General features: G+C 41.7%; 1 protein-coding gene across 2 annotated transcripts in view; it reads right to left on the bottom strand.

Annotated features, from left to right (window-relative positions):
- Positions 1 to 20188, bottom strand: part of PTPN14 (protein tyrosine phosphatase non-receptor type 14) — a 119128-nt gene extending 98940 nt beyond the window's left edge. The window contains exon 1 of one of the 2 annotated variants that reach the window (XM_075595627.1): positions 19852 to 20188. The gene's annotated coding sequence lies outside the window, so the exon portion shown is untranslated. The remainder of the gene's footprint in view (positions 1 to 19851) is intronic. The other variant, XM_075595630.1, reaches the window with a different exon arrangement.
- Between the last annotated feature and the right edge of the window lie 219 nt (positions 20189 to 20407).

Here is a 20407-nt window from a genome sequence, read left to right as displayed (position 1 = left end):
AGAAAAGCAGTGGTTCTGGGTTCGTCCTGTTGGGTCCAACACCATTCCAGTCATTAGGTTGGTGCCCATGGCTTATCAACTCTATATAGTTGGTATGGAAACCCTTTTAGGAAATGTGGTATGGGACTCATTTAAATATACTTTGCATATCTCCCTGCCAAGTGCCTCAAGTGTGCTTCTTAATCAGCACAGGCCTGGTCTCCCTAATTTATTTGGAGGGACGTTTGAGGACACACACACACACAATTAGAAAGGTCTCTCTGTGTGGGTTTTTCTTTTTAAGAACCCGTTTGCAGATTGTGAAAAATTCATCTGGGAACGGATTGTTCTTTGCCTCTGGAGAGAAAAAAAAAAAGAAAAAAAAAACCCCCAGAAATTGCGGATTGCTATCTTTGATGCGATCCGCAGACCAGAGGAACCGCCGGCCTATCCAAATCCGCCAAAAAAATTAAAAAAATTATCCGTCTACACTTAACTTACTGAAAACTGGCCTGCATCAAACCATCACTTCAGCACCACACATCTGTTTAGAAAATAAATGAAACACATTTTCCAGGAGTTACTCAGGAAAACACACAGACATGTTCAGAAAAACATTGTGATTGGAAAAACATAAGGGGGGGAAAAAAAAATACAAAAATAAATAAATGCAAAACAAATTTCTATTGCCATGGGGCCTATTCGCTACGAAAGGCTAGGGGCTATCTTGCATGATACAGGTACTGCAGTTTGGTGAATAGCCGTCCAAGATGAAAAACAAAACAAAATCTGAAGTATTGCAAATCTAACTTCAGGTCATCACGTTCTTCTGTTCTACTTGCTTGTTTCACATGCTTACGCCCCAATGCCCCCTGTTCTCAATGGTTTTACATTTCTATGGAGACTAGGAGAACCAGGAGTTGACTACAATCTCCTGGGGACAAGGGGGTGGGTTGATAATTGTAAATCTGAGTATTGTACAGTGTGAAAAAACAAGTTAGGTAACAATTATACACAGTAGTTAATTTTGTCTTATCAATGCTTTGCAGGTCCTTCAGGCAGTAAAAAAAAAAAAAAAGTTACATAGTTACATAGTTACATAGTAGATGAGGTTGAAAAAAAACGTACGTCCATCAAGTTCAACCTATGCTAAATTTAGACAACAGATGCTTTATCCTATATCTATACTTACTTATTGATCCAGAGGAAGGCAAACAAAAAACCCTATTAAGGGGAAAAATTAATTCCTTCCTGACTCCAAGAATTGGCAATCGGATTAATCCCTGGATCAACATCCTTCCCATGTATACTTATTTGGTATATCCCTGTATACATTTCCCATCTAAAAAGATGTCCAACCTTTTTTTGAACAAATCTATTGTATCTGCCATCACAGTCTCCATGGGTAATGAATTCCACATTTTAACTGCCCTTACTGTAAAGAACCCTTTCCTTTGTTGCTGGTGAAATTTCCTTTCCTCCAACCTTAAGGGATGGCCCCGAGTCCTTTGTACTGCCCGTGGGATGAATAGTTCTTTTGAAAGCTCCTTGTTTTGTCCCTGAATATATTTGTATATTGTTATCATATCCCCTCTTAAACGCCTCTTTTCTAATGTACATAAATCTAATTTAGCTAGCCTCTTCTCATAAGTTAGAATGTCCATCCCCTTTATTCATTTGGTGGCTCTTCTCTGCACTCTCTCTAGTTCCATAATGTCTTTTCTTAGGATTGGTGCCCAAAATTGTACTCCATATTCAAGGTGTGGTCTTACTAATGCTTTGTAAAGGGACATAATTATGTTTACTTCCCTTCCATCCATTGCCCATTTGATGCAAGATAAGATCTTCTTTGCCTTTGCAGCTACTGCATGACATTGGGCACTATTGCTAAGCCTGCTGTCTACAAGCACTCCTAAATCCTTCTCTATCAAGGATTCCCCCAATATATCTCCATTTAATTTGTAAGTCGCCTTTTTATTCTTGCATCCCAAATGCATAACCTTACATTTATCTGTATTAAACCTCATTTGCCATTTACCTGCCCACGTTTCCAGTCTCTCCAAGTCCTTCTGAAGAGAAATTACATCCTGCTCTGATTCTATTACCTTACACAATTTAGTATCATCAGCAAAGATGGAGACTTTGCTCTCGATCCCAACCTCAAGGTCATTAATAAACAAGTTAAAAAGCAGGGGTCCCAGTACCGATCCTTGAGGTACTCCACTCCCAACTTTAGCCCAACCTGAAAAAGTTCCATTTATGACAACCCTCTGTTGTCTGTCCTTTAACCAGTTTTCAATCCAGGTGCATATATTATTACTGAGTCCAATTTTCTTTATTTTGTACACCAACCTCGTGTGAAACCGTATCAAAAGCCTTTGCAAAATCTAAGTAGACCACATCAACTGCATTACCCTGGTCTAAATTCCTACTTACCTCCTCAAAGAAACAAATAAGGTTAGTTTGGCAAGATCTATCCTTCATAAATCCATGCTGATTATTACTAATAATTTTGTTTTCCATTAGGTATTCCTGAATATTATCCCGTATTAAACCTTCAAGTAGTTTCCCTACTATTGAAGTCAGGCTTACAGGTCTGTAATTCCCCGGGTGTGATCTAGCTCCCTTTTTAAATATAGACACCACATCTGCTTTACGCCAATCTTGTAGTACTGAGCCTGTGGAAATGGAGTCCTTGAATATTAAATATAATGTTTTTGCTATTACTGAGCTTAACTCCTTGAGAACTCTTGGATGTATGCCATCTGGGCCAGGTGCCTTATTTACTTTAATTTTTTCAAGTCGCTTATGACCTTCTTCCTCAGTTAACCAATTGGTCATTAATATGGAGGTTGTGGCTTCCTCCTGTGGCGCTACTATTGAACGTGATTCTTCCCTGGTAAACACAGAGGCAAAGAATTTGTTTAATACCTCTGCTTTTTCCTTATCTCCAATAATCTGCCTACCCATCTCACACTGAAAGGGTCCTATATTTTCTTTTCTCATTTTTTTGTTATTAAGGTACTTTTTAGGGTTGACCTTACTTTCTAGTGCAATCCTTTTTTCATTATCCATTTTTGCTAATTGAATTGCCCTTTTGCAATTTTTGTTACATTCCTTATAATTCTGATACGATGTCTCTGTCCCTTCTGACTTAAAGAATCTAAACGCCTGCCTCTTCTTGTCCATTTCCTCCCCTACCTGTTTATTTAGCCACATTGGTTTTGACTTATTTCTTTTATACTTATTACCCAAGGGTATACACTGATAAGTGTGCTTTTTTATTAGGTTATTATTATTATTAAACCAGAATCTGGTGAACTCCGGAAGGATGAGCTGGGTTAAATACATGAATATTTCCCATTTTGGACTCTATAAAATAAAGTAGTAAAAAAAATAAAAGTGTGCCAAAACTAGGAATCCAACAGCCCCTATTAAAAGGACAGTAAATGTAAGAAATCTCACACCACAAGTCTGTAGATCAATTCTATCTGTTAAATGCCCTTAAAGATGCAATCCTTTTTCATTCTTTTTTTTTTTTTTAAACATAGGATTAAGTAGGGAGTCTCCGGAGCCCCATTAATTTCAGCCCTGGGGACCCCCCTGCTTCCCGAGATACCTCCGTAATTACCCGAATGGGTTGTGCTTTTAAGAAAATGCAAACCACAATCTTATTCAACGATCAATGATCTAGAGACACAATCAGAATGCAGTGCAGTAAATGGTTTCAAACTTTAACAGTGTACACATTAGTGCCCAGCACTCCAAGGGGATGTCTATGCAAGTCCCTTTCATGCGTTACTGATGTAAAGAGGGCACAAAAAATATCAAAGAAGATATTCCACCAGAAACCGGAGTTTCTCGTTTATCTACATAATGCTGAATTGCCAAATGATCATATTGCAAGATAAATAGGATGCACCGCAGAAATACTCAAAAGCATTGGTTTAAACAGAACTTCAATAGTGGAAATCAGGGAAATTCCAGACGGAACCTGATGTTGCAGTGCAATTAACAACAATTAGAAGGGTTATGATGACGCCATGTCTGTAATTGCGTAAGATTTTTGTTAGAGCTTCTGTAACCTACATATTGTATTTTAGGTACACAACCAAGGACCTAAGAAATGTATACAGCGGGTTCAGCAATATGGAATTTCTACCTTTTATATGTTGATAAAAAGATGAAATAATAAGAAAAAGTCTATATTTATTAAGAATTCCCATGGTTTTTGCTCTTTAGAAAGCAGCAAAAAACATTACATATAACAGTCCTCGTTATACTTAATTTACTGCAGTGGGAAGACAGGATCCAGCAACGCATAATCTTTTGTAATTGTCTGGGTAAAGTTTTAGATGAATGATTCAGGAATGAAGTGTATTATTTATCTATGCTTATAACAATTAGCATGAGTAAAAGTCTAAATCAAACAGCTCATGTAAGCAATGTATTTTTATAACTCAGAAAAGAAAGCACCTATTAGAACCAGTCCGCAGAGCGCCCACCGTGCCTCAAAATGTTGACTATTTTGTACCTGCGCACAATATTAGAATGATCGTTTCTTTCTAAAGCGACAACATATTCCGCAGCGCGGTACAATGCAGGTGCAGAGTTATGTAAATGACAAACAGAATGACATACAAACAAGGACAAACATGTGCAAACAGATAGAGGTAATGAGAGCTCCTGAGAGCTTACAATGTAGATGGGATAAGGGGCAATGTTGACACAAAATGTAAAGTGGCTGCTCCTTGTGGGATGGAGTATGCCTCAGGATAGAGTGCGGTCCAATACCCTGAAAACACTCCTTTTTGCTCTTTGGGGCAGATCAAGCTCCGATTCAGGTTAACGCACACGATCCATTGACTTGACGAATCTGAACTTTGTTCTTTAAACCAGATTAATTGTAAATTGTAATACCTTCATTGAACTACAACAGTTATCTGTACCATAGATGTACCATGCACAGGCTTAATGCGAACCACCTAGGCCTCTTTGTAATGTTAAGCAACAAGAAAATTCTTAAAGGAGAATTCCATGTAAAAAATAAATACATCCCTCCTTGGTGGGTAGGAGTTCACCGGTGCAAAGATCACGTTGATTTCAGCCCTGGGGACCCCCTGCTTCCCGAGATATTTACCTCCAAAAAGGTCCTTGCCTTAAACCACATGGAGGTTTAAAGCTCCCACATTACGCAGGCCAATAGAAAGCTGCACTGGATGACGTGGCAGCTTCCTATTGGCCTGCTTAATGTGGGAGCTTTAAACCTCCATGTGGTTTAAGGGAGCTTTAAACAACCATATTGTTAACCGTGGAGGGGACTGTACTGGGGGTACCATCAGAGGCAAGTATCTCAGGGAGCAGGCGGTCCCAGAGCTGGAATGAGGTTTAGCGTCAGAGACCACGTGCATCCCAAATAAATACATGGAAAAAAAAAATATATATATCCTAGGCAGAACTGTTCATTTAATGTAATAAATGTATTACTGCATATGACAAACAGACCAAAGCAACAACTAAAATTATAGCAACTAAAGCAGTTTTAGAAGGTTCTTGGAGGCAAATAGCTATACTCAGAACTACTTTAAAGTTGTACTTTATTTTCGGAGTCCCCACTGAAAAATAATACCCTTCTCCCAAGGATTACAGAACTAGGCATTAGGTTGTCACTATTAGCAGCTTCTCTGTAACAAAGGTCAGTGAACGAAGTGTTATCTGGGCTCCACATTCAACCACTGTGTTGTTGATGCCGCTTTTCTTACGAGCTTAGTTAGAAGAAATGTAAAGGAAAGCACGAAAAAGACAACAGGCATCTGAACCTGACAAGCTAAGTACATTTTTCCCCTTTTGAATAGAGAAAATGTTAAGAGAACGCCAATCACCATGCTAATGACATTTCAAACAATCTGTCAGTCACACCAAAGTTTGGTCAAGTAAACTATCTTTAGTCTAGACTAAAATTAGTCTGAAACTAAGTAATAGATAATCCTAGTGCTGCGTCTGTCCTGGAAAATGCACTGACATGAGCATAATGTTTTTAAGCATGTCTTGGGAAACATTGTATGGGTATGGCTATTAGGTAATTAACTGTATCTCTTATGATGCCAGGTTATGTCCTATGCCAGTGTATGTGTCACGGGAGACCAGGTCTCTTAACACATTTATACCCGGGATCATGATATGAGCATATACCCGGCATATGATAGAGCAAAGCAAGGAGGTAAAATAAATTGTAATTTATTCCACGAAAAGACATACACACAATGTTCCGCAATTACAGTCAAAACACACTTACTGGGACGGGGGCAAACAAAATAATTGGTTTCCAGAATGAAATGTTGAAAAATAAAGTCTTTAGGAGTAATTTCCCAGGAGCGGGAGTTACTCGCGAAACGGCTTGGAACTGTCCTCGGTCAGCGGTGCAAGTCGCAACAGCTGTGTACTCCTACGGAGCTGCTTCCTTCGTTCTTCCATCACGGTAATGGCACTTGGAATCTTACGAAGTCAATGATTAATATAGATAGTCCTCATTCCCGATGGGCTGCATGGTTTTTTATAAGGTTCAAAACCCTATACCCAATCAGTGCAGTCAATCTCTCTGTGGGAATAACTTTTCCCACCAATCCCAGAGTTGCCAATACAGTACTTCACAAACCTGGCAGAGGGAGCTTCTCATTCTGCCAAGGGTATGCGCGAACATAGCACCTTTGATCTTAGCATATGAGACCCAGCCCCTCTACCTGGCGAAAGTAAGTCTGGGCTGGCCACTATTTGCCAAACTGCCCGGACATTACACTAGATAGGGGTACTTGAGGAACCCCTCCCCAACTAACACCTTAGGGACACTGAGCCCTTTCAACTCTGGATTTTTACAGACATTGTGGCATCAAGCCAGCGGGATACCTTAGAAGTCCAGAGCTGCACATCCTCAGCTCATTAACAGTGAGTCACTTCACGCATACTAAGTGGGGGTGCTACAATAAATGAGTATTTCCCTGTCTCCGGTGTCCTAAATGAAAGCCCAAATATGCCTATTATGTTTAATACGCTATTTGAGGGGGCTTTCATCCATCAATTTTTATAAAAAGTTATAAAAATGACGTTATGGTTGTTTTATAGGTTTCTACCTGAATGATGCGCACATCAAGTTTCAGAGCGCTAGGAGCTTTCTAACAAAAGTTAGCAAACAGCCACTTTTATTATTTAAGCGCTGGACGTAGAAACATTTTTACTCTCGCCACCTTATACCTGGTGGGAGAGACACCCCTACACTTGGTTCTTGGGGGTTGGGCATATACCGGGGGACCCTGGAATGTGATTTCCCCCTGCCCGGTCTTACTGTTCTGGTCTGTGCTGAAGCAAGGAGATCTGGCGGTGAGCCACTAACTGCTTCCAAGGGAGGATTTTGTCCAGTGGTCTGTGTCTTCATGTCTCCAGGAATCTGGTAGGATTCCTGGGCACATGTTTCATGGTAACCAGCAAGTTTGGCCCCCTTCTACCCAAAACGCACCCTGACAACATTTTGCCATAAAATCATCCCTAAAATTCATGCCCTGCGAATCTCCGCTGGTTAGCACTCCTGGAACAGTAAAACACACACATACATCTTTATTAAAATACAGTTCACATGCCATAACTGGGTTGTAGAGCTGACACTTCAAACTCCCCAATATGGCTCAGGGGCACCCAGACGGGCATAATACCTTTATTATTGGCCTGGGTACCCCCTCACCGTCACAGTATAGTACCGACAGGTTATGTCCTAAGTCAGTGTGTGGTGTGCCGCTGGCTACATACTCTGTGTGTCAGTGTATAGTGCCATCAGGTTATACTCCGGGTCAGTGTATAATATGGAGTATAACCTGGCTGTGTCAGTATATAGTGCCGTCAGGTTATGTTCTGCGTCAGTGTATACAAGTATTCATTTTTGGGGAGGGGGGTTGCTTATTGTGGCCCTTTGACAATCACACTGGTAAATTCTGGCTCTGAGTCAGTCAGGTTGGCCACCCCTGGTTTAGTCCATCAAAAAGTATTTCAAGCAAGTTATGGAATAAAAAGCCATGCAATGTCCATAAATGATTTATAACACAACATATCATATATCATGTCTGACTACTTCACCACAGCAGAAACAAAACATCACCATTTATTGTTTTGTGCCCAACATCATTACTGCGTGTTTAAAAGGCAGGGTGAAACATGTAATTATGCCCTCCTGGGAGAAGGCAAGATGCGTGTGAGGCGAAACGTGTGTTAGGTGCTGTGCTGGATGGCTTGAAAACAAGCTGCTGTAGTTATGTTTTGGTGTAGTATGTGATTTGCTACTCTATTGACACATTTCAATTTGGATAGGGATTGGTTAGTTTGCCAAGGTTATTCCATTTTATTAGGTTAGTGTGTTGATGCTTGAATGGTTTGTAGAGATTTCTGCTGTATTTTATTTATAAAAAATTTTACCAGGACGTAATACATTGAGAGTTACCTCTCGTTTTCAAGTATGTCCTGGGCGTAGAATTAAGATGACAAATAATACATGGTTACAAATACATAGTTACATAAGTGAACAGGGTTATACATTGCATGCACAGTTAGAGATAATATATATTATAGATGTATGTAACAGATACAGACGAGAGTAAAATGTGAGACAGCTTTGGTTTTGAAAGAACTTAGACTGTGGTGGCTGTGAGAGTAGGTTGTTCCAGTTTTGGGGTGCACGGTAAGAGGAGCGGCCGGATACTTTGTTGAGCCTTGGGACCATGAACAGATGTGGTAGAATAAATACTAAGGCGCTCTCTCTAACCGGTGAAAAGAAAGAAAAACAAGGCACTGATGTTACCGTAATAGAGGGCCCCTGCATGCACGCCAATGCTGGTGCACTACTTCGGAGTCCAATATCTGCAGCTCAAAACCCTAAAAAAGATCTTTCCATGATCCTCAGTGGAGTGTGTGAAAGACAAAACAAGGGGAGCGCAGATCAACGCATGAAGTATAGGAAAATATAATCACAATGGTAGAATGGCTAATCGAGTAACCAGACTACCTGACACCACAGTAGTGCACAAGGGTCTTGTTATGAACCGTGCTCCGACAACACAGCTCAGAGCTTCGTTAATCCCCCCTCTCATACTGCGTATATGGCTAGGGGGGGAAAAAAAAAGACTTAATATGCACTCCTAGTTGATAAAATAAATGTCAAGTTACAGCTAAGAAATGTAAGATGGAGCGAAACAGCTTAAAATATGCATCAAATAACCTGATGATTCTTGTGTCAGAAAACAAAACGAAGGCATCGAGGAGTATAAGGCCTAGTTCAGTGATCGCGGGCGCGACCAAGAGACGGCTCCTCTATGAGGCTGCCCGTAGTGCACGCGAGCGGCCGAGTCACGTGGGCGGTTCAGCCAATGAGGGCGAACCGGCCTTGTGACGTCACGGACACACCTCCCCGTCGCTTGCATCATAGTAATCCCACAGGCCACAGATCGCCTCTGCAGCAGGCGCACGCCATGCGCTCCGTCGCACGCGCCTGTACTATGGCCTTGGCCTAAAGGAGTATGATTGTCTGTCAAGGGGTATGATTGCTGGTCAATGTGCTGTAAAGCCGAGTCCCAGATCAATCCTATTCCAATGCGCGGGACTAAAATCCGCTAAGGCAAGGGGAAGCAGCTTCACAATACATTGAAAAAGGGCTAGTGCGGCAACAGGCATCTAGCTGGAGTTATAATATGGAGTCATATTTCCCCCCATTTCTTAACCACTTTTAGAATACAATTCTACAAATTCGGGGTCAAAAGTCTAATGCTGAACAAATATCACGGGGCTATTTTTAAAAAGGAAAATCAAGTCAAAACATTTTAGCATGATGGAATAGGGTCAGAATTAATTTAGACTGAAATGACCCAAACATCCATAAATATACACAATGCTTCAAGGAAGTGAACACCCCTCAAATTCAAGCTCTATTGCTGTTGCTATCCCCACTCTGACCTACAGCAGGGGTCTAATAAGGAAGAAGCTTAAACCACTTAATCCATGGCTATGCCTTTAGCCTACAAATTGAACATATTGTACCCATGCTGAGATGCATGCTTAGGTCACGTCTTCCATCTTTCTTTTCTTTATTAGTTCCTCGAGCTAAAAGCAGCCCCAGGTCATTTATAATCCGTTTACGAGCTGGATTATATAGTTCATAACAATAATAAGGTAAGAGGCTTTGGAATTGGTAATAGCAGGTATGGCTTTCGTTTCAACGCTGTAAAGAAATCGGGGGAACACGTCCGCTCTGGCACCAGTGCGTGCGCGCACACCCGCTCTGCTTACAGAACATGCCCAGCTCTTCTAATGTGCCACGGAGCTAAGCTCCGCCCTCGGACGCGCCGCGCTTCTTGCGCGTGGCGCGCACAGGTCACGACGTGCACCGCTCCCCCGCTGCGTGGCAAGTATTCAATCAGCCCACTTGTCTCCTGCAGCCAATCCTTGCCTCCGCTCTCTCTGCTACTGGTTCCTGTTTCCCATAAGTACCCTGCAGATCCTGTCATACCTTGCTGAGCATAACCTCTTGTAGCCTTGACCTGCTACGTCCGTTTTGCCCTGCTCCTTGTCTTGTGGTTTTCTTGCAGTTAACCCTTCGTGTACCGACCCGGCTTGTCTTTGGAATATCTCTGGCTATTGACCCCGGCTTATCCTCGACTCTGCTGCTCTCTCCAACCCCAGCTATACGGACATCTACTATTCTGACCTCTCCAACCCCAGACCACGGCTACATGGACTTTGACTATTCTGAACTCTATACTCCAAGACCTCGGCAAGTATCGACTAACCCATTCTCTCCAACCCAGACCCGGCTACGTTTGACAATCCGCCTGCCAGGCACGCTTCCGCTGCTGTGGGTGCGTGGTTTACTACCTCCCCACCTCAGTCCTGTCTTGCTCGTGGGCAGTGCAAGCGTTACAAACGCTTCCAGAGGAGAACACACCACATAAAGATAAAGGAGCCCTAACAATACTAAGAGGCAGCCACCAGGCATCTAAGTATCTGCGACTGGGTATGACAATGTAGCATCTGGTACTCCCATAAAACCGTTTACATGAAAAATCTTTAATGAAAGTTCAATGTTTTGGTTCTTAGAATGGGCATTGTGTTTTGTTTGTTTTTAAGCTGAAAAAGGTGGTAGTTTTCCTCAGTATCTTGCTAAAAGCCCTTACTGAGGACTAAAATGTCCATCTTTCTATAGGCAAAGAAGGGTGAGTAGGCATGTTGGTCCTTTCTTCTGTGTAGTAGCAAAGGAGGAAGAGCGAGTAGGTGGTATGATACCTTTTATTGGACCAACAAGTAGTTGAAATGTTACAAGCCTTCGAACCTCTCAGGGTCCTTCAGTGGGTACCTTTCAATAAAGATTTTCCATGTAAAAACGTCCATGTTAATAGATACCCAATTTCCAAAACATGACAGAAATAAGTGTGCAGTAGTTTTAAAGCATCAGTCCCATCTTTTGACTGAACTAAAATGCAACTGTAAAATCCTTGCAGCAGTCCCTGGTTCCTGCGAAACCATTAAAGAGATGGCTTTTTGGCTTTATAAAGAGGATTGCCTCCTCATATGTCACCATTACTGATCGGGTCGCCTTTAGTTGTCAATATTTACACCTTTACATGGAGCATGCAAACAAAGAAAAAAAATAGTATTTTAAAAAACAACTAGGTATATAGATAAATTATATTTTGATAGCAGATAAAAACAAACACTTGATTTCACAAAAAGAACACAGATTTTCCCATTGTGGTGTAGCATGTTTTCAACCAAAATAAAAGGCAAGTGAACCCTTTTGAGAATTCTAGTGGTGTCCATTGGTTTGCCTTATATCTATAAACAATTAGAAGTTTGTTTTCAGTCTATATGCAACGATGCACAGAGACCGTTGTTGAAAGAATGTGGAGATGTCAAATTGGATGGTGCAGGAATCACAGGCCAAATTAGAATATCCCAACTGGTTTTTAAGAAGTCTTGTTCCATAGAGTCCAAACACAGCTTTTTTTTTTTTTTTAGAAACTTCTTGAATGCTTGAGCATATTTTGCTCTGTTGATTACTGCTGAGAAGGGGAGGATCAAGAGGCTGGCGGCCTTTATTTATTACTGGGAGCCCCTAGGATTTCTTTGTTTATTGCTTAGTTTTAATAGGCAGAACTGCATTATAAAGCCCATTGGAGCTGTAGGCTCTTGCACCTTGCTGTACAGACTCGCCATGTATTGTGATACCTTTTAATGAATCCAGAGTGGAGATTTGTTTGTTTTTTGTTGTGATACCATTTAATGCACCAACAAGATGCAATCGTGAGTACCAATTAAAAGAAGAAACTGAGGTTTTGAGATTGTGTCAAAAACAATAAATGTATATGTAGCCCCCTGTAAACAGCACAGGCTATACCTATCTTCCTTCTGCTGTGGTAAGTCCTGTTAAGATCAGGCACCAGTAATCACCCTGGGTTTTCCCCCTTAATAGCCCTATCCTGAATGATAGATGCAGGCCTGGACTCTGCTGCAGGCGTGAGCAAGAGGGGAGGTCCTGTTGACATCAGGCGGGGTATCACAATGAGGATAAGATTGGTGAGCTAGTACGCATATGGAGCATCGGTAGGTGTATTTACATGCACGGTGTTACATACAGGCCTGAGCATGGGCCGGTTCAGTCGTTCGCTGTGACTGTCACTGATCATAATGGACGACGGGTAAGAAAGCCTGATCCAAGGCATTATCTGTAGGGTTCTCCATGTCGGGAGCACCTGGGTGTACTTGTATTAAACTACCTCATTATGCATGTATTATGACAATGTTATGTGTGCTGTTTCTCAGGTGGTTCGCCGCAGGATGGTTCTGTTAAAGATAGGTCCAAGTGGGGACCATTAGATTCCACCATAGGGAGAGTGTAGCCCCCTGTAAACAGCACAGGCTATACCTATCTTCCTTCTGCTGTGGTAAGTCCTGTTAAGATCACGCACCAGTAATCATCCTGGGTTTTCCCCCTTAATAGCCCTATCCTGAATGATAGATGCAGGCCTGGACTCTGCTGCAGGCGTGAGCAAGAGGGGAGGTCCTGTTGACATCACGAGGGGTGGGGCTAGCTCTATATTTAGCAGCCAACTCCGGTGAGTAGTTGTTCTTCGTTCGAGATTAGTCAGAGTCTGGAGTTGCCGGTTAGTTATGCCGGGAGTATGCAGTGCCGCTAACAGGCCATGAGTCAAGAAATCCTGCGGATCGGGCCGAGGATTTGGAGGGGCCTACAGTTTCCCCTGCGCAGAGTGCAGGCGAAAGCAGAGCGGAAAGAATCAGCGTCTTGTAGTAGAGCCGATAGAGTTATAGACTTGGTGGACCAATGCACTCACCCCACTGCCAGGGGTGATGGGGAGAATCCAAGACCCACCGCGAGGCTAACCTCGGGGGTGGGTCACGGGGTATTGAAGCCCTAGCTCAGACCATCCTGCCGGAAGAGTGACTTGGAGGGAAGGAGAGGAGGAATTATCTGGGCGAAAGCGAGCGGCGTATAACCCGTTCTGGCTATTGTGTTGCGGCTGTTGGAAGCCCTTATCGTTGGGATATTGTTGCTTTGTCAAATAAAGAGACTATTCTTCATCCGTAAAGACTGTGTGTGACTTGGAAAGTACTACCCTGGGACCCAAGGGGTTCTTCTATACCGGTCCTGTCCCATATTCCTGGGAGTATAGAAGATGGAGGCGCTGCACCACTAGGAGATCATGGAGGCTACCACCCCAGAAGCCCGGTCCTGGCTCCCCCACAACATCGCAGGAAGCTCAGGCCCTCCTGTTCCTCAGAGGTACGCACCACACCGCATGTAATCTGCCCTCATGCACCCTAGACACCACCGTAGAGTCTGGGGGAGGGGGGGAAGCAGGGTTACATATAATTCCTGCAGGATATATAGATATATATATATATATATATATATATATATATATATATAATAAATTGTTTCATGAAATACTGGTGATAAATGTAGCACATATTGCTTACATTTTTTTAAATATGCACTTACTAGAATTCCCTCCTACTGTCTCTGTACGTTCTCCCTACCTACCAATTAGATTGTAAGCTCCTCGGAGCAGGGACTCCTTCCTTAATGTTACTTTTACAGTATGTCTGAAGCACTTATTCCCATGATCTGTTATTTATATTATTTGTTATTTATATGATATGTATTACTACTGTGAAGCGCTATGTACATTTATGGCGCTATATAAATAAAGACATACAATACAATACAATAAAAAATAAGCTCTATCTATATATGCATTTTTGAATAATGATAAATATAAGTGAGAAATCAAACATTTTTCTATTGATTATTTCTTGCTATAATGATGGCAACAAAAACAGAGATATTTCCCTTCAATGTCATCTTATATCATTGTTCCTGCAACGCGTCTCATTTAGCTGTCAATCATGACAAGCACTGTATATCTAGGATCAACCTGGAACGAGTTAAGACAATTAACATTCAATTAAAAATAAATACTGTTCAGGATTAGTACAAATAACTTTCTAGGTACATAATGGTTTCCCAAAGGACTTGAATTTCATTCACTTGTTTCCTTCTACATGGCTGAAAAATAAATGTTTTTTTCAAGTTTACGTTGCAATCACAGCCTTTATCGTGGAAGTATCCCGTATTTCCCTTGTTCCAGAGAAATACAGAGAATTGTTTTAGAAATAAAAAATGATGGCTCTATTAAAAACAATAGCTTGTAATGTTTCTCCAGTTGGGTTTGCACTCCTATGGGTTTTACAGGACACAATATATGCATTTGATGTACAGTACGTTTCATTGACAGATTGAAACCAATTTAAATTAGTTGTTTTTAGGGACAAAGAATAAAGAGAGACGCGTGAGGCGCATCATGTAACCATGTGTCAATCAACTCCTATTGCTCCACAGAACCACTGCCCTTTCAGTGCAGACCTAATGTAAAGTGCTTAACTACAGACACCGTGGTTTATTGTCATTGGTGATACCTTTTAGCAGATCTCAAGGCCCTGTAATGTAAATGGTGCTGAAAGTGTGCTAAGGTTTACTGCCATTTAAAAAAAATCTACCCTCAACCCTTTCCATGGCCATGGGGGGCTCCAACACACTGCAGTGAAATGGGTTCCTAATAACTTCTTTAATGGCAAAATAGTTGCTTTAGAAACTGGATTTTCAGACCCCCTTACTGTAAGTTCTCTAAACAACTGGCATCCCCTGTTCCACCTGTACACTGCTCTCAGCTTCACCGCAGCTCAGGTAAGGTCCCAAATATGAAAATCACAGCAATATACAAATGTTCTCCCCTGACAGAGGATATAATGCACCCACCATTCCCTTGGTGCAGCAAGCACAGCTTCTGTTGTCGTTTTTTTGTTTTTTTAATCACAAAGGATTCTCCGCAGGAAATACTCTTGTTTTTAAATGGATAGTCTCCAAGTAGGAAAATAAAAGAAGTCCTGGATCATTTTTTACAACCCGCCACTTGATCAAGATAAGGAGGAGGAAACAGAAAAGACAAATCTGCACAAAAGAATACATAAAAGGAAGTGCATCATATCCGTTGTTTGTGATACCTTCTAGACAAACTACATTTTATATTGACAGATTTGCGGCAGCTATCCTTCAAGCCAGAGAGACTTGTATTGTATATTCCTAACTTTTTGTTTAAAAAAAAAAAGTCAATGATTGAGCCACCTGTGCTGAAGCAGGGATATCCTGAAACCCTGACACGTTGGTGGCCCTTGAGGACTGGAGTTGGCCATCCCTAGTCTAGATGGATCCAGAAGTAACACAAATCTAGATGCGCCCAAACTGAAAATGGTAGTCTGGTCTAGGTCTTGCTCATTCATTGTAGGTTGTGATCCTTCCAGTGGACTAACATTAGCGTTCTTCATCTATGGAATTATTGTGTAAAGAGCTTTCGAAACCTCATAGGTTTCTTCTTCAAGTGACAGTACAATTGAAGGTGAGGTTTTGAAAGAACTGTACACTCATTTCATCCACGAAGAACTCGAATGCTCATTCTCTAGAAAAAAAAGGTATCATAGCCTACAATGAATTATTTAAGGATCAAACACAGTTCCACAATTTTTTGTGGCGATAGATTTCACACTGACAGTAATGAACCCAGTGGTTGTTTGACACGGGCACTAAAGAGTAGACTTGATACAAATCTCACCCCTGCATTTCTTCTTTAGTGGTGGTAACCACTTCAAGGCTGATAGGACAGCATTACATTCCAGCCCCTCTGGGACTGGTGGAGTTTGAACATCATACTTTTAGTGAACAATGAAGGCGGGGGGTGGGGAAGTTTGCATTGGTCATTTATTGCTACAACCCTAGGAATGTAACCTCACCTCAAAAAAAAAATCCCATTTAACAGTCTTCTTTGTTTGACCCTATTCAATACTTTCCATTGTTAGTTCTTAAGTGCAAAGTAGTTGGTCCTTTGTATTGCCCTACATTGTATCACTAGCAGTGTGCTCAGTGTTGTACACATACGTATCACTAAAATATGAGTTCCAAACAGATGTTCACAGTGACTTTTCTTGACACAGCACACGTGTAAAATGTTTGTGTTTGGAACTGATGATCATACTGCCTAGAAATACTACCAATCCCTGTATACTTTGTTTGGAGGACAAAACTAATTTCATGGAATACAAATTTTGTATATTTTAATGTTTTCTTACATTCACATGTTATTGTGAAATTTTCAGGTCTGGTTCAAGGTTATGGAAATACTGATGGCTTTGAAGGTTCAGTAACACATAGGGACGGCCTAATCTAATGGCAGTGTATGTATGCATGCATGGTGATACAGTATGTTTACTAGACGATTGGTCACTGCCTTGCTTCCATTGTCCCCTTTCGTAAGTGGTCGCCATGCACCGAGTCATCTTACATATTTCTGATCCCGTTATCACTGGGGTAATGACTACTAAAGAAAAGCAGTATGTTCTGCATTATGAAATTATTGTTCAAAAATGACCATCACATGCACTTTTAATGTATTGCCTCGCCAATATATGTTGGCAAGTAAAATTAACCCTTAACGTTGCATACCATATATGAGTTTTTATTAAAAAATAAAGTACCATTTTTCGACCATCGCCACTGAATTCCATTTGTTTTCTTTAACAGAACTTTTACAGGCAGAGGGCAACTCCAGATGTATACACTTTTGAATTGAAGTAGAGATTAACATGCACCAAGCAGCTTTCGGGTAAAATATGCTATATGGTCACTCTGCACCTGCAGCACGTGTAACACTCAGTCTGGAATCAAATAAGTACTTATTGCTCGGACTGAACAGTAATCTGATCACTACACCCCAACATGTACCGGGCATGCAAATTCCACTGTACGGCTCAACTCATTCTTTAGCAATAGTAACTCACAAAAGCAGGGTTGCCATTTCATACATTAATAAACTTATAGTACCACACGTACATTTACAGCTGCCGAGTGAGTAAACCTCATGGTATTCTCATGTACGTACATGTCATATCACTTATTTAATATAACAAAACTTTAAGAGCTCAGCCGGCAGTGCCCTCCATTCTGCAATGATACATCAACCTGACATGGCTCAAAGAAGAAAATCTTATTTTTTACTAAAATCAGCATTTCAATGGGTTCAGCCACCCGTTTGGTTATCAACAAAGCTTGTGTCTGAAAAGTTGTGGATGCAGCATAGCACACACCATTTCTAAAATAATTGACATGATCCTTCTTGTCAGCTGAGCACAGGTTGAAGTCATCTCAGTAGTGATGTGTGTAGACTGTAGTGAATATTAACCCTGAGCACAACAGATTTAAGGGGGTTAAATAGAATTTCCAAATGCTCATGACTATGCCTTATTCCTCCTGTAAATCATAATGTGACAGCACAACCTCATGGGTTGGATTATCCGCACTGTGTTCATTTACAATGTCTTATGCGTCAATATCTTCTGGGCCGGAAAAGATTCTTTCAGAAAAAGTCCTTATGGTGATGTCTGATTAAGAACAGCTTCCCCAGCCACATATTGGTCTATACATATGCAAATTGTTCATATCTTCTGTTCCATAGTCATCACAGCGAAAGCTCAATATATCAAAGTAGCATGGAAATTATGGCATGCACACAGATCTTGTATTACTTGCAATCCAGTAAAGAATGGCATGTGAAACCTGTGCTCTTAATGTATATACAGTGTATGTATATTTTTATAGCGCCAATTACGCAGCACTTCACATTTTTTTTTACAACTCAAGAAGAAGGAATCTGAAAATCTTTTCGTTTCCCAGCCAAACCCCCAGTGCGAAAGTCTATTATTTGAAAAGCCCGTTCTAATCCTGGGATTCTGCGTGACATGCAGAGCCGCTCTACACCAATTGGTAACGTAAATAGACCACCTTGTACACGTGGTTTTAAAACTGTTTCAACAGGGAAGTTGCCTTGAGCCTTAAAAGTTCCAAGATGAGAACTAAACAGCACAGACAAGATATACTCCCAACTAAATACAATTAAACACAGAGGTAAGAAAATGCTCTGGTTATCACTGACAAAATGGAACACTTTATACTTTAGCAGCTTGAATATAAATAAAATGTTACTTTTTTTTTTGCACGTTGTAATTGATGCACCCAATGTATAGTGGAGCCACAAAGAAGTCTTCTATAGCTCAGCATATAATTATGCAATTTCCCACAGAATGAGAGTAGGGGAGGATTTGTGTCTACCAACCATTAGCCAAGAGGTCACCGCAGCATATGAAAAGGTGCATTTATTTCTAAACCATTTTAATCTGCAATAACCTATTATTCTAGAAAGCTTTGATAAATTAAAAGCAGGTTTTAACGAGCTGATGGTAGGCGAATGGTTGCAGAAGCTGTGGCCAGTGCAGACTTGACTAGTAACTAACAAAGAACAAGGTAAATCCTCCCTGCCAGTGGGTGGAGTCACATATTGGCAGTGTAAACACACACACACAATGTACAGATCCCAGCAGGAGCCATATCATGGCATGTGGAAAACAGACATGTTCCAGCAGAGCTGTTGATCTCTTTAAAGTCAAGACATATAAAGCTGGGGATTTAACCTGTAAACTGCCTGCAAGTGACATCCCCCAGAGGAAAACTATAGCACATGGGCTCAACCACAAGCACATAGAAATGTGTTCACATCTGTCTGAGTGGCTCCAAAACATTCATTATAAAAAGTACACTTGTCTGGGTATTAGGTTATGCCTTGATATTAACCACTTACTTGCTGCGAGACTTTTTACAGATTTACAATGGAGAGTTATACACACACACACACACACACACACACACACACACTTACTTCAAGGTATTGGGTGCTCACATGTGGGCTGGAGCTTTGGGTGCTAGAGGCTCTGGTTTTATTGGGTGCTAGAGGCTCTGGTTTTATACATTGTTACACTATGATAATGTGTTACTGATTTTGTATGTACAGAACTCCCCCCCCTCCCCCCCCCCCAAAAAAAGAAATGTCCCTGCACCTCTGTGTGCACATCTGTCTACCTCGGAAACAGCAAGAGGCACCTATACTAAACCTTTCTACTACCACATCAGCATGGCCCCCCAGCGAATAACATGTATCCCCATGGGAGCTGGCTTGGGGTGCACTCCCACCCCCGGGTTTATACGTGTTTAAAGGATGGTAATGTTACTGATTTTCTATGTACAGCTGCCCCACCGCAAAACATTGTTCCTGTACCCCTGCATATCCCCCATTGCAGTGTTGCAAAGGGTTAATGTGATCCGCAGCAACACGATGGGACACGCAACTGCTACAACGTACCCTGGAACAGGGAAGAGCCGCTTACCTGCATGGGCCGGCAGCAGACATCGGCTCCGGGCAGCCCGGGAACAAGTCTCCCCAATGCACCAATGCCGAGATCCCACAGGGCGAGTTCCTGCAATCTCCCCCAAACCAGCACCCAAACTCACATTGCCAACTCGTACTCTTCCTTTTCAGCAGCGCAGGACACTACCCACCCAGCCCCCTCCCCGGGATTACATTGCATGCTCTGTGACTACTGCTGAGGTCCCTAAAAGTGACTTAAACAGCTTTTGGGGGAAAACTTTGCTGAAGGAGACAAGAGGGGAAAAGGAGGAGGCAGCCTGCAGTTCCTATAAGCGCTTGTGAGTCAGTGCTGCAGATGTGGGAGGACTGAGAGGAGGAGGGCTCTTTTTTTTTTGGAAGAGGAGGAGGAGTAGAGGGTGTGTGTTTAAAACGGTGTCTTCTTGCTAGAAAGTGTTTCAGATGGATCTGCTGCTGCTGCGGCTCCTTCCTCCTGACATCACATTGCAGGAATCTCTGGAATGTGAAGCCAGTGGGGATGTTACTTGTCTTTCCTACGAGGGGGATACACTCCTCCC

This window comes from Ascaphus truei, chromosome 4 (assembly GCF_040206685.1).
Source record: "Ascaphus truei isolate aAscTru1 chromosome 4, aAscTru1.hap1, whole genome shotgun sequence".
In the NCBI taxonomy this organism is placed as follows: Eukaryota; Metazoa; Chordata; class Amphibia; order Anura; family Ascaphidae; genus Ascaphus; species Ascaphus truei.
This window is presented reverse-complemented; position numbering and strand designations above follow the sequence as displayed.